Here is a 15853-nt window from a genome sequence, read left to right as displayed (position 1 = left end):
CCCACATAATTACCAACTCATAGGTACTTTCATAATGGAAATTGACTGGAGCAATTAAGATTAATGACGAAGTTAAATCTTAATTACGACGGTTTGACTTTTAGGAATATAAGCTAATTAAAATGATTAAGCAGGGATTAAGGCTCTTACTTAAGGTCCTTGCTATCTTTTCTACACTTCTTAGTACTTAAGGTCCTTGCTATCTTTTCTACACTTCTTAGTCTTCTCCCAAGTCAGGTAGCTCCAGAAACCAAGTTGTGAAGTTGCAAGTGAATGAGCAAATGGAAACTCAAAGTTCATGGCCTTATATAGGTTTCTTGGATCATTAAGATCATACCAAACAAGTCTAGGAGTGTTTCCAGATGATTACAAGTGTCCCTATACTCTGTAAAACCATCAAACAAGCTCCAAGTATAGAAAACCAGGCTTCTAAGTCGGTTAAACCGGCTGGAACAGGCAGCTGTGCACATTTTCTGTATCTGGGGACCTTAGGCGGCCCGCGTAAGGATCCATAAGGATCTTACGCGCCCCGTATGGCCACTCTGATCCGGTTACAAAGTTTCAATAATTGCAATTTCAGTCCCTGGTCCTTCCAAACTTGTTTTTAAGCTCATTTCTTGCACTTTAAACCCCCAAACTTGACTTTTAAGGACTCCGAGTTATAAACCAACTTTGTTTAGTCCTCGGTTACTCATACGTTCACCGAAAAGTCTTAAATTTCAACGTTGACGCTTTTAACCCCTCGTATACGAATATTCTCATAACTTTCTCATACTTTATCGAAACCTTGTGAAATTTTTATCACACATTCTTGTGAGCATATTTTATCATTACAAAGCTTCGGGTCTGCTAAAAGATCACTCAGATGTATACATTAAACATGTTGACACATTTAGCCCTTGTAGTTTGTAATTCCTCACTTTCTTTCACAATTAGCTTCGTATGATCCATGACTTATTCATTTGAAGGTATAAACATCTTGTAGGGCTATTAAAATATATTTATCCATTGTTGACATTCTGGATCCTTATATTCACACAGTTTCCTTGTTTGTCAACTTTAGCCCTTCTAATTCAGTCTTTTACACGTTTAAAGTCCATGACACGTGTCGATATAATATTGGACATGAATTTTCGAGGTGTTACAATGAGTAAGCATTTAAGAATCCACAGCAGGGATTTGCCTGATGTGGAAGGTACAGTTGATCGTACGCAAGTAGGGTATAGCTAAGTATGTCGTTGATCAAATATAGCTGTCACGGGGTTAAATCAATCAGAACAAGAATTCAACATAGCAGCATGATTGTTTTACAAGTGTGTAGTGTTAAGATTCACCGAGACTTCCATCAAAGGTCGTTGGACTCGTCCACATGCGAAGGAGGAACAGTTCACCTGAATCCATGAACTTAGGTGTGTTTGTGAAGCATCCGAGTCAGGGGGAGTTTTCCTTAGGTTGTGCAAATGAATCCAAAATACGTCTGCGTAGTCATGAGTAGGGCTGGCATATCTGGTCAACCCGATCTGTTAAGACACGAACACGAAACCTGTAAACACGAACATGACACGAAATCTTATCATTTCAGATTTTCCAAACAAGAACCTGTTAATAAACAGGTTACACGAAATGACCTGTTAAGACACGAAAATGTTGCCAACATATCATATGACCTGTTTAAGACACAAACACGACCTGTTAAGACCCGAACATGACCTGTTATGACACGAACATGACCTATTATTCCATATTTGGAATTAACAATCTAAGAAACATAATTATCATATTTTATGGTTGAAGGATGTAACTGACTGTATAAACTACTATATATGTATTGTTAATGATTTTAAGTTATATGTTATAATCGTTACTAAACCTTACCTGTTTTTATCACATGATGAAGAAAGGTCAGAGGTGTTTTTTTAGAAGAAGAAACAAAATGTTGTGTTTGCCTATTTTTGCAATGTAGCTAGAACAAGAAGATGAAAGAATAATAGGACCTTTGTTCGAATCACACGATTAAGCCCTAATCCGTGTTTCTAATCTGCATTATATAACTGTAACCGAGCATCTTGATGAATACATTCTAATCTGACTTCGTGAACTACTTGAAAAAATACCGAATCTGTGTTTCTTACTTCGTGATGCCGGAACGACTTGAAAGCGGCGCCGGAACTTGAAAGTGATGCCGGAAATACTTGAAAGCGACGCCGGAACAACTTGAAAGTGAAGCCAGAACTACTTGACCGGCGATTGAAGTGATGTCCGACGGCGAATCAGGCGAGATTGAAGAGATGAGCAGCGGATGTCGAGTGAAGAAAATTTAGGGTTTGGTCTTGGTCGTATGGTACTGGGGCGTGATTTCAAAATATTGGTTAAACAGGTCCCCACCACATATAGTATATTTGATATATTTTTTAATTTAAATTTATAAACAGGTCACTAACGGGTCTTAAAAGGTTAACGGGTTTTAACCTGTTTAGACACGAAATTTAAACAGGTCTTATCGTGTTGACCTGTTTAGACACGAAACCTGTTAAGGTCAAACACGAAACCTGTTAACTTCGTGTAGGTTCATGTCGTATTATCGTGTTCGTGTCAAAATTGTCAGCCCTAGTCATGAGGTTCCAAAGAAAGACGTGAAAACGCGCTCAAGAGGGCATGATCGTATCAACGATACATCCCTACCCTCAAGGTTTCAAGGAGTGATAACAAATGATCAAATGTCGAGCCTTCCAAATTCTCTAAGCTAGAGCGTGTTCGTTACAATATCTCAGCATGGAGAAGCGATAACGTGATGTCACCGTGGTAAGGGAGTGATGGTTTGATCTTAGCCAATGATAGAAATTAAACAAAGCATTAATCGACAATCAGGTGTTGGTACAAAGGCTAGTGAAAAGATTCCGCATATATATATATGAAAAACTATCATGGAGTTAAAATACGACTCTTGTAGTGTAAGGTGGGTCAGGTAAACTTATAAATTATCGTGTTCGTCAGTGGATTGAGTGATCCATATCTCCGTCCCCAAATGTCCTGAAGATTATTTCACCAGTAATGGCATTCATTCGCTAAGCTGGGTATACGAGAGAGCTAATCAAGTAGCATAAGAATAAACCATCCAACAGGGTAATAAGGTAGTCTGATGATTAGTGAAATCGTGGTATGGTTGTTGGCGTTTCATTAAATCAGTTGCCAACCAAAGAAACATGGAATTAATGAGGTTCATACGAAGAATCGAGCGAAAACAGGGGTCCAACGATAACTGAAGAAGTCAACCAAGTAGTTTGTTGCTTAGAAGCAATTCTAGTAGTGTGGTATGGCGGCACGGCACAAAAGGGAAGTTCGTTGCATCACGGTCATGGAAGTACATCACTTGTCCAAAACAAAATTTGGTTGGTAGGGTTCGAGTTGCAAAACAATGAACGTGTGTAACTATGACTGCTTCGTTTCTTGTGACGACGACAGGTGGAGATGTTAATGTTCGTCAACAGGGATGCGGAGGTATAGTTCTCCTAAACCCAAGTTCGTTTGGGCCAGATCTGGTATTCGTGATTGATGGCGTGCAAACTAAATGTACGGAGGGTCAGATGGCGACGTCATGACGAGATAAGCATATGAATAAATAGGACGCATAAACAGTTGTCGCAGTGGGGTGATGAGGGAACAGAAAAGAATTTGACCACCACTTGTCAAATTGCAAGTAAACGATTGGGTGTCATAAAGAACGTATCAAGGCTAATAGACCGCATGCTACTACGCTAAATAAACATACAATAAACAACGCATCATGTAAAAGTAATCTCGCAAGTAGACAATATAAATTCAATTCATACCACCTAAAGTGTTGAGCCTTGCACGTGGAGCGAAGCGTCGTTGTGGATCGTTGAGCACTGAACAGGTTATAGTATGATTTTATCAAAAAGCTTTCTTCCTTTTTAAAATCAAGTTCACTATAACCAATGGCTCTGATACCAATCTGTCACACCCCCAAAATCCACAAGCGGAGTATCACCGCAGGGAGCGTGACTGACCAGGATCAAGCCACCAATCATATCGAACAATTTGTTATCAGCGGAAGTAAATGTAAAACCAACCAACAATATAATTGGTGTCCAAAACAAATTAACCAAGTTTAAGTTATCAGCGGAAGCATAAAGTTTAAAACCAAATCAAAAGTTTAAAAGTTCAAATGTTTAACATGGAACTCATCAGTCCATGTCCCACAACGGCCTCGTCCTCCTGTGCAAGCTCCATCTAAGCACCTAACGACCTGCAAGGCATATAGTAACGAATCAACAACAAAGTTGAGCAAGTTCACAGTTGGGTGTTTGTTTTAAGTTGTTTCAAAAACATAGTTTTCCTTTTAGCTGGCTTACTTGCCGTGGGGGTTACCCCATAGTTTAAAAACATGATTAATCCTTTCCTTTTACTCTGGCTCCCAGCCATGGGGGCTACCCCATGAATATCCCACTAGACCCGTTACCATATCGACTACTGACTGAAGTAAGTTGGTGCCCTAGCGTCAATGTCTATCATCATTGACATGCCCAGATTCATTAGTTCACGCCCGTCCTCTGCGGCACGGTGTGAGGCTTGTCAAACCTAAATAGCGCTATCTAACTAATGACCCGCTCGCCATTGGCCTGGCGATTAAGTCGATATAAAAAGGAGGGACTTCATCATAGAGTTTTTGGTCTAGTATCAATGTTATCACCCTTCAATAAAGAGGATGTGGTACGTGTCTCCAAACCAGGAGATCACGCAGGTTCCGATTAAATTCTTAGTACATGTTATCACCCTTCAATAAAGAGGATGTAGTACGTGTTGTAAACCAGGAGGTCACACAGTTTTCGATTAAATCCTTGACCCATTCCCAACCACCGGGTGAACTCACCTTAGATTAGCTCGGCAGATTAATTTATGGAAAGAAATATGTGAGGTGGAACCAGTCAATCACGTCCTAACATGATTACCATTTAGGGTTAGTGGGTGTGCTCACGCGGAAACACGAATCCTACACGTATCTAGCATGTAGCACATTATATCATACAATTTTTCTTTCAACTCTTCAAGTTCACAAATCTTTTTATCTTTCTCTTCACAATGTTTGCAAGGTTCCAAACATTTTAGACAAGGTTTCATGACTTCAACAATCTTTTCAACTATTTTCTCTACTTCAACAATTTTCTCCACCACCTTCTCAATCACCTTTTCAGTCCTCATTGGTTCTTCATCGAATTCTATTTCTGCTTCCCATCCTTCAACTTCGACCTTTTCCGATGAATTTTCTTTAACTTCTTCTTTTTCAGCTTCCAATTCTTCCAATTCTTTTTTCAGACGAGCAGCCTTTTTTTCTTTCAACATCTCAATTTTATCTGCAAAAAACAAGTTAAAACTGAATGATTCTAATTTTTTTCTAGCATTATTAATGTATTCTTCCTCATCGTCGGTATCTTCATCACTTTCTGATGATCTGAAAATCTTTGTTCTTTTTGGTTTAGATTTGACAACTTCTTCCAAAATTCGAGCAACTAATCCTGAATCAGTTGGAATGTATTTATCCCAGCTAAAACCCTCAGCCACTTTTTCATCATCTTGATTAACAAGATACGCTTTCTTCTTTCCATCCTCAATAGCATGGGATGATGATGGTTGTTGAGTAATTTGATGAAAAAATGATTTTTGATAATAGTTATTCTTTCCAAACGAATCTTCTCTTCGTGTTGCTTCTTTATTTTTACATTCTCTTTTAAAATGCCATTTTTCTTTGCAACGAAAGCAAGTAACCTTTGATTTGTCAAACCTTGTCGTAGATGAAGTAATATCACGAAGATCATCTCTTCCGGTGATTTGTGTGAATTTTTCTGCTCTTCTTACGGCACTGGCTAAACACCACTTGATGTCCATCAATTCAAGTTCTTCAGCATCAATCTGGTTATAATCCTCTTTGGTGAGCATCGGATTTCCAATTCGTCCAGCAACTAAGCTTTCATACGACTCTAACATAGAAACAAGTGATGCCATGTGTTGCTTAGCCATTTATGGAGAGAGATTTTGACCATTTTGAATATTCAATGTAACATTGCATCGTAGATTTGTTGAATTCTGTCGTTGAGGACTTAGTGTTGTGAAATTTGGATCAAAACTTGAATATGATGATGAATATCCACCACTTTGAGTTACTGTGCTACCATTTGTTCCAGAAGAGCTATCAGCACTGCAAGCAGTCTTAATCTTTGGACTCGGAGTAGTCTCAAATTTGCTTCCTCTCTAGTATAGACTAACATCTTGTTGAGCATTTGGATTATTCATGATAGCAGTTTTCTGAATATCCAATTCATGTTCTTCAATCTTCTGAATGTTCCCCATTTATTCTGTGGTAGAGCATCAGCAAGCTTATCAACCAATTCATCCTCGTCTTTCTTGATTTCCAATCTTCTCATTTCCAGAACGAGATGACAATATCTATGAATAGTCATTTTTGTTGTTTCATTTTCAAAAGCTGTAAACATATCAAATGATTTCTTTAGTAAAGCTTGTTTGTTTTTTTTATCATATCGGCACTTCCCTTAAACTTGTTAATCAATGCCAACCAAATTGATCTAGCAGTTTCCTCATGTTGAAGTAACACAAAAATATCTTCTTTTATGGCTTGTTGGAGAAGACTAATCATCATTTTTTCACTGGTGTATTTCAATTTCTCAGCCACTGAATAGTCACTTAATGCTTTTTCAATCCCACATTCATTCTACGGTTTAACATAATCTGCATCTAACGAACACCATGCATCAAACTTATATGCTTGCACCCAGTTTTCAAAGCGATTTTTCCATCCTTTAAAATCCTCAATGTACATAAGCTTTGGAGGCTTTTGTGACGTTCCCGTTTCATTTTCGATTTCAATAGTTTCGGCAGCTGTGATTGGTGCAGCTGGAGTAGTAGCAAACGCGTTGTAAAATTCTTCTTCCATGTTTAGGTTTCCTGTTTCATAAATTCACAAAGTTCAAACAAATTGTAAGTTCACACGAAATGAAAACTCAAAAGAAATGACTTTGATGCGAAATGATCTTTGGTACGAAATGGCTTTTCAAACGAAATAACACTTTCACGCGAAATGCAGGTTTCAAGCGAAATGATCCTCTGGTACGAAATGAAAGTCTATTTAGTACGAAATGAAATACCCAGTGTCTATTCCGTGCGAAATGAAGTCCAAACGGTCGATCTCGTGCGAAATGAAATTCCAGATGTTGATTTCGTGCGAAATGAATTTCACAAAGTTGATTTCGTGCGAAATGGATTCCACAAAGATGATTCCGTGCGAAATTGATTCTCTGATTCAAACGAAATGAATCATTCCATACGAAATGCTGTTGATGTCATGCATTCGAGTATGTTTTCAAACGAAATGAACAAATTTAACAATTTTTAGATCGATTTTAGGTCCAATTCTTTCAAGAATTCATTAAAACTGTGTTTCGCACGTTTTATGAGAAATCCAATCCATTTTAACTGAGAAATTTTGTTTAATTTTGAAAAGAAGGTGTAGAAGTCAGAAATTTTGGTGAAATCGAGCTGATTTGGCAAGAACTCTTCCTCCTGAGCTCTGATACCACTTGTAGGATCGAGAATCGATCTAAACGAGTCTATCAAAAGAATTCTAATCCATATCAAAGGCGGAATTCAATGATATAGACTTGGAAACAGCTTGATTCACTCTTTAATTGTCTTGTTTATTGATTTGACACAAATACAGATCAAATGACACGTCGGCAGCACTTCGGTACCGGAATCAGGAACATTGCAAATGAACTAGCATGGCAGGTATTTATAGGAGTGGGCATTTCATACGAAATGGTCAGATGCCATTTCGTGTGAAATGGACACAGTCCATTTCATGCGAAATGGATCTTTCCATTTCGTGCGGAATGGTCAGACACATCCAATTTCCTCTATTCAATCCTACCGAGCTTCATTCTATCATATCTAGACACAAGACTCGATACAAGACGAAGTCGACAGACATATGCACCAACAGAAAAAAAAAAGTTACAAAACCATCTTTCAATCCTTTTAACCTTGAAAATGTTTAGATCTAGGTGAAAATAGTGTTTAATCATGTGGAAATCCTTTGGATCTGAGTTGTTCTTGGTGGAATGAGGCTAAAACTTGAAGTTCATAGGAACTCCATGATGACATCATCCTAGAACACCTCAAATCCGCTGATTTCACGGTTAAAAGTTAAGATTCAAAGGTGAAAATGATGAAGAAGTGTGTGTAGATGATAGATGTACAAGATTTGAGTTGAAAACTTACAAGAATCGATAGAAATCGAGAGAAAAGAGGGCCTTGTGCACGCTAGTCGGAAGAGAGAGCTGTCACGTCATTGTTTGTGATGTGATAGGGGGTATTTATAGGTTGCCAAAAGAGGACGTGTAACACCCCGTGTTTTCGAATGTCAAAGTCAAAGTCAAAGTCCAAGTCAACTTTGACTTCTTTGACTATTAATGTTTCTTTTGCTTTTGTATTATGTGGAGCAAGTGTTGTCTAAATGAAATGATCGAATGTTTAACCAAAGATACCGATTTACGACTGTGAATAGTAGGAAGTAACAATGCGATAAAGTTAACTAATCTGTAATCAAACCGATCTAACTATCATCAAACTCGAAACTCGAATTACGCGAATTTTGGTATGGTTATACGTGTGTGTGTGCCTTATGTGTTACCTGTGCGTGTTTACTTTATGATTTGTGTGGTTATCAATCGAAACTCGTATCGAAACTCAAAAAGCAATCAAACTCAATCGAAACCAACATCGAAACGCGAATTACAGATGATTGTATGTTAGATATAGTAGTGGGACTGAAAGTAATTTGACTAGGAACTCTATCGTATTCGTATCATTGTCCATCGAAATCGAAATATCGAAAACCGTCGCGAAACACTCGAAAAGGTTTGCTGATCGAACAGGAAGCACCCTGATCGAACAGGCCAGCCGATCGAACAGGCTGTTAGATCGAGCAGGCCATTCGATCGGAGGTCCTGGCCGATCGGTTGACACTTTCCTCTTTTGGAGCCTATAAATAGCCCTGTCATTGTCACTCTTTCTACTTTTGGAAAGCTTTGACCGAACCATCCCTTGTTCTTCACCTTTTCTCAGATTTCTCTCAACTCCGGTACGTTTTCACTCTAATTCTTGTACGTTTTTGATCATTACACGATTCTACACCTTTCTATCTTTCAAAACTTGAATTCTAACCGTGAAATCACCAAGATCTAAGTGTTCTTGGATGATGTCATCATGGTGTTCTTAAAGAACATCATACCTTGGCCTCATTCAACCATGAATAGCTTATATCTAACCGATTTCCACATAAACAAACTAATATTTGCAAGAATCTTAACATTTTCGGGTTAAACATCAAACTACCGTTCCGAACAATTCACCGGCCGGACTTGGGTGATTCCTGTCCGAACCGGTAAAGTAAGTAAGAACCCAAGTTCTATGGTTTAACTCGCTGTCAAAATACCTTGAGATCATATCAAAACAATCAAAACAGCCAAGTGGTAGACGAAAGGCCGACCAGGTCAGAATTGCTGGCCGAACGGCTAGGCTGTTCGAACGAACAGCCCAGCCGATCGGACATACCAGCCGATCGACCGGGCCAGCCGATCGGCTAGCACATGGTCCCACACTTTCAAACTTCATGAAGTATGCTATTGACGAGGTGTTGTTCGATCGAATATGCTACTCGATTGGTAAACATTACTCTTCGGATCATGAGATACTATGCTTCAACACTTAATCGATTTTACAACTCGTTCGTAGTATGGAGTGCCACCCGATCGAGCATGCTGATCGATCGAGTGACATCCTGCTGAGGATCACTTCTGAAGTTCCTAACCGATCGGTTAAGCCTGCCGATCGAACAGACCATTCGATCGATCGACCTGAAAGGTAAGAACACTTCAGTGTTCTCAAATGCTACAATGAAAACTTCAAAAGTTCAAACCATCATACACAAACACATCCTTCTCAGAGGAAGAAACAACCCACTCGAATGGTCCAGCCGATCGAGCCTACCGGCCGATCGAACAAGACTGTTCAAACGGACTTTCAAACCGAACGAACAGCCCGTTCGATCGAACCTGCCGTTCGATCGACCAGGCTATTCGATCTATTTACACTTGTTTGCATTTTCCGCGTTACTTATCGTTATGTTGTCGAACTATTCAGGCTAACCCTACTCTCAGCGCTCCCTTCAATCCATAATCAATCACTGTGAGTATACTCGAATCCCTTTTTGCTTTAGCACTTTTGGGTGTTACATACGTTACTTATCGAAATCACAATCGAACACACTATTCAAACTATTTGAACGCTAACCGATTGCATGTATTACGTGACTAAATGAATGCTTGTTGTTATGTTTACACGTGGAATGCTGTCTACCTGCCTTAACAACATAGTACTATAGTTTGGACTCAGCACCCGTTCTCACGGGGGTTATTAAGGACAATTACTTGCATGGATTACGGTGGTAATCATGTATTGCGAACTGTCCCGGACAGTCAACCCGCAGTCGTTGGTATCGATAGATCCATGTTGATAATTAACATGCATCATTTCCCCCTGTGTACGTGCTGGTTATGCGTAAACTATTCGAACTCTATATGCTATTATTAAACTTGTATGCTCACCTTTACATTTTATGTATTGACTTTATTTTAACGTATGTGACAGGTGTTTAATATATTTGCTTGCTAGGGAAGTGAAGCTAGAATAAAGCTTTAGAGGCCCCCAACAAATAGTTGTCAGTCAGGAACAAGAAACTAGGGCATAGTCGTCTGTAGATCTTGTCAGGCTGGGTCTTAGAAGCATTGAACAATAATTATTTATGTTAAATCTGAGTTGTCGGAACATAATTACTTGTTTGGATGTTATTTGTAATAATGTATTTGTTTATTCCGGATACGGTATGGGACGTACTATAACTGGATTTTATGAATAGTTGTTGTGGAAACTTCTGAACAATCTGTTTCGCTCAGTGCCATGCCCCGATGATTCCGCCATCGGTTGGGGTGTGACAGATTGGTATCAGAGCCATAACTATAGGGAATTAGGCTAGACACGACCTTGTCCGGGTCGCTGTCTTAGAGACCTAGACTATAGTTAGGAACCAACAGACCAAGCCTCTATGCCTCATATTTCTTGCTTTGCACTACACAGCTATCACCTCACCATCTGACGCCGAACGAGTAATTTGGTCAAGATTAGGTGTGAAAGCCTCAAAACTCTCGACTAAATTATTTGTTCCGGCTGCAATTTATTCACAAATGAGGAGATTATTCATCGGGAATAGGTGTGGAAACCACAAACTCTCGACCGAATTATCTGCTCAACTTCCTCAAATTTTGCTAAAACAAGGAAGAAATTGCTAAGCCAGGGGTGAAACCCGAATCTTGGCAACTTATTCCAACTTTTACTCGTCTCACCAAAGCCTCGATGGACTCCAACGACCTGAACTCACAAGTATGACCTACGGAATACACGCGGAATGCCCAAGAATCAAGGCAGAAACGCGATCCCGAAAGTTGGAAAGTGACGACGGGTCTACTGCGAATAGTCGAATCACTTTGGGTAGTCAATGTCTCGTAGCCGCAGACAATCCAATTCCGGATTTTGTGTTATGAGTTGGCAGATGCAACTCTGATGATTCGTCGATTTTATGTGTTTTGAATGTGTTTGCCTGTTTAAATGTTTAAATTTTGATGATCGCTCGATTTTTGCTATCACTCCGATTAACACACACGACTCGTATCGCTATCCTATCTCAAAATGGTAACAAGTTGCTATAGTTCTAGACGATACTATGCTAGGAAATACGCTATACTATGCTATGCTCGACATGCTATACGATTATGTGATACTATTCAATATACGCTATACGCGACCGCTATATTCGAGTACTCGCAAGACTTAGAGGTAGTCAGGATACTGTATGTGCTACTGTGTAACGATAGGAGAATTACGTGACATTAGCTACCTCTGCGACTAAATAGGAATGTGTTCTGTGTTTATATGTCTCCGTGCTCTACGTGCTTGTGTGTTTCCGTGATCTATGTGCTCTACGTGCTTCTGTGCTCTATGATTACGTGTATCTGTGGTTATGTACCTATGTGTTTATGCGATATGTGTTTCGACGTGTTCTTAAGCTTTAGTAGTCTAGACGTGTGAGGTGAGATTCGATTTCGTTGCGTCCTGTGACGATGTCTGGACGAGTTTTGGACCATCAAGCAGAAGGATGGAGACAACGCTGCTCTCACTACTCGCTTCAAGCAGCTTAGCATCATATGTCCCGATCAGGTCAAGACCCCAGACCAAACCATCAAGAAGTACATTCGAGCTCTGCCCGATTGTGTAGCCGACTTTGTTCACGCCGCAAGCCAGCAACGATTGAAGAGACTTACCTACTCGCCGCTGAGATCAATGACAAGCGAGTGAAGTCTGGCTTTTGGGATAAGCAAACCAAGTCTCTGCACCAAGCCACAGCAACAGCATCCACCGACACCGCCATTGCTCAATCCTCCAAGTCATCCAGAAGAAAGAAGAAGCACAACAACAACAACCTCAGCAACAGCAACAGCATCCACCGACACATCAATGCCCATCAGACTCAGGCGGATAACAACGTGGTTAATGGTAGGTTCCTTGTGAATGGTATTTATGCATCATGTTTGTTTGATACTGGAGCCGATAACTGCTTTGTGTCATTTGAATTCTAGAAGCTCCTTAGGCGTAAACGTTCTTATCTGTCCTCGTTATTCGAAGTCGAAGTCGCTACTGGAAGAATTGTCGCCGTTAACTCTGTTCTCCGTGATTGTACTCTGGAGCTCAACAATCACATCTTTCCAATCGACCTTATTCCGATGCAACTCGGAAGTTTCGACGTCATAGTAGGCATGGACTTTCTTCGCGAAAACCATGCTGAAGTTGTGTGCTTTGAAAAGATGATTCGATTCTCGCTCGCGAATGGTGATTTGTTATGTGTGTACGGTGAAACTGCGTCAAAAGGTCTCAAGCTCATGTCATGCGTCCAAGCCAGCAAGTATCTCCGCAAGGAATACCGAGCCTTCTTGGCCAACATTGTAGTAGCGGAGAAGGAAAAGAAAAAGAAGGTTGAAGTCAAAGACGTTCCAGTGGTTCGTGAATTTCCTCAGGTGTTCCCTGATGATCTTCCTGGACTACCGCCAAGTCATGATATCGACTTTCGTATTGACCTTATTCCTGGAGCTAACCCCGTTGCCAAAGCTCCGTATCGACTCGCTCCGTCCGAAATGCGGGAACTCTCGAATCAACTCCAGGGATTGCTTGAAAAAGGCTTTATTCGCCCGAGCACCTCTCCGTGGGGCGCGCCAGTCCTTTTCGTCAAAAAGAAGGGTGGATCGTTCTGGATGTGCATCGACTATCGAGAGTTGAATAAGCTAACCATTAAGAACTGATACCCTTTGCCTCTAATCGATGACTTATTTGATCAGCTGCAAGGTGCCCAATGTTTCTCGAAGATCGATCTGCGTCCAGGCTACCATCAATTGCGGATTCAAGAGGAAGACATCCCCAAAACCAATTTTCGAACCCGATATGGCCATTATGAATTCGTTGTTATGCCTTTTAGTCTAACTAACGCACCCGCGGTCTTTATGGATCTGATGAATCGCGTGTGTAAGCCCTTCTTAGACCGTTTCGTCATCGTGTTCATTGACGATGTCTTGATCTATTCCAAATCGAAGACCGAACACGCGCAACATCTACGTTTGGTTCTCGAGCTACTTCAGGGGAACCAACTCTATGCCAAGTTCTCCAAGTGCGAATTCTGGTTAGAGGAGGTTCAGTTTATGGGTCACATCGTGAATAGTCAGGGAATACACGTCGATCCCGCGAAGATTGAAGCCGTCAAAAGTTGGATTACGCCTAAGAACCCGTCTGAAGTTCGTTCTTTTCTCGGACTAGCGGGCTATTATCGACGATTTATAGAAGGATTCTCCAAGATCGTTGTGCCACTTACCGCTCTTACTCATAAAGACAAGCCTTTTGTGTGGGGAACCGCACAAGAGTCTGCCTTTCAAACCCTCAAGCATATGTTGTGCAACGCTCCTATTCTCATGCTGCCCGACGGAAACGACGATTTCATTGTCTACTGTGATGCTTCCAACCTTGGTCTTGGTTGTGTTCTCATGCAGCGAGACAAGGTTATAGCTTACGCATCTCGTCAGCTCAAGATCCACGAGAAGAACTATACAACCCATGACCTCGAGCTAGGCGCGGTTGTCTTTGCATTGAAGATTTGGCGACACTACCTGTATGGCACTAAGTGTACAATCTACACTGATCACAGGAGTTTACAACACATCTTCAATCAGAGGGAACTTAATATGCGTCAACGCCGATGGGTAGAACTCCTCAACGATTACGACTGTGAGATTCGTTACCACCCAGGCAAGGCGAATGTGGTTGCCGACACGCTCAGCAGAAAGAGTTATGTGCTCAGTATCCGAAACGTTCCAGCTCAGCATAATCTCGAAGCCCTCATCCGCGAAGCCCATCATGCGTGTTTTAATGAACGCACCTTGAAGAAAGAAAGGATCTACCACGATGGAGCTCAGCTTGTAAGCAAGGCAGATGGGATATTCTATTACCTGGATCGAATCTGAATTCCTAGACGAACTGATCTGCGAAAGATTATCATGAATGAAGCCCACAAATCCCGATATTCTATTCATCCCGGTGCTGATAAGATGTACCAGGACCTGCGCTATAAGTACTGGTGGCCGGGCATGAAACGGGATATCGCTCTTTACGTTGGAAGTTGCTTAACCTGCGCAAGAGTCAAGGGTGAACATCAAAGACCTTCTGGCTTACTCGAACAACCGCCGATACCTATATGGAAGTGGGAGAGTATAGCTATGGATTTCATAACGAAACTCCCGCCCACGCCATCAGGTCACGACAGTATTTGGGTTATAGTTGATCGTCTGACCAAATCAGCCCACTTCTTGCCAATACGAGAAGACTACAAGGTGGAACGACTAGCCCAAATCTACACCGACGAGATCATTTGCAATCATGGTACGCCTCGCGACATCATCTCTGACCGTGATGCTCGGTTTACTTCTCGATTGTGGGAAACTTTTCAAGCGGCTCTGGGTACGTCGCTTAATTTGAGTACTGCATTCCATCCACAAACCGACGGACAGACTGAAAGAACGATCCGTACTCTTGAAGACATGCTCCGGGCGTGTGTCACGGATTTTGGTGGTAGTTGGAACAAACACATGCCACTAGTCGAATTCTCGTATAATAACAGCTATCATGCCAGCATCCAAATGGCACCCTTCGAGGCCTTATATGGAAGGAGATGTCGTTCGCCTATTGTGTGGCATGAGATCGGTCATTCGCAATTAACCGGTCCCGAGATACTACAAGAAACGACTGACAAAATCCTCCAGATTAGAGACAACTTGGTAAAAGCTCGAAGTAGGCAGAAAAGTTACGCCGATAGAAGACTCAAGCCCCTTGAATTTGACGTTGGCGACTACGTACTCCTAAAGGTATCCCCTTGGAAGGGTGTAGTCAGATTCGGCAAGAAAAGGAAACTAGCGCCTCGATAAGTTGGACCTTTTAAGATTCTGGAAAGAATCGAAAAAGTCGCCTACAGACTCGAACTACCGGAGGAACTCAGTAACGTCCACCCGACTTTCCATGTGTCTAACCTCCGAAAATGCCTTGCTGATCATGATCTAATCGTACCACTCGACGATCTTCAGGTCAACGAAACCTTACACTTCGTGGAAAAGCC

Source organism: Helianthus annuus, chromosome 1 (genome assembly GCF_002127325.2).
Source record: "Helianthus annuus cultivar XRQ/B chromosome 1, HanXRQr2.0-SUNRISE, whole genome shotgun sequence".
NCBI lineage: Eukaryota > Viridiplantae > Streptophyta > Magnoliopsida > Asterales > Asteraceae > Helianthus > Helianthus annuus.
Note: the sequence above shows the minus strand (reverse complement) of the source record.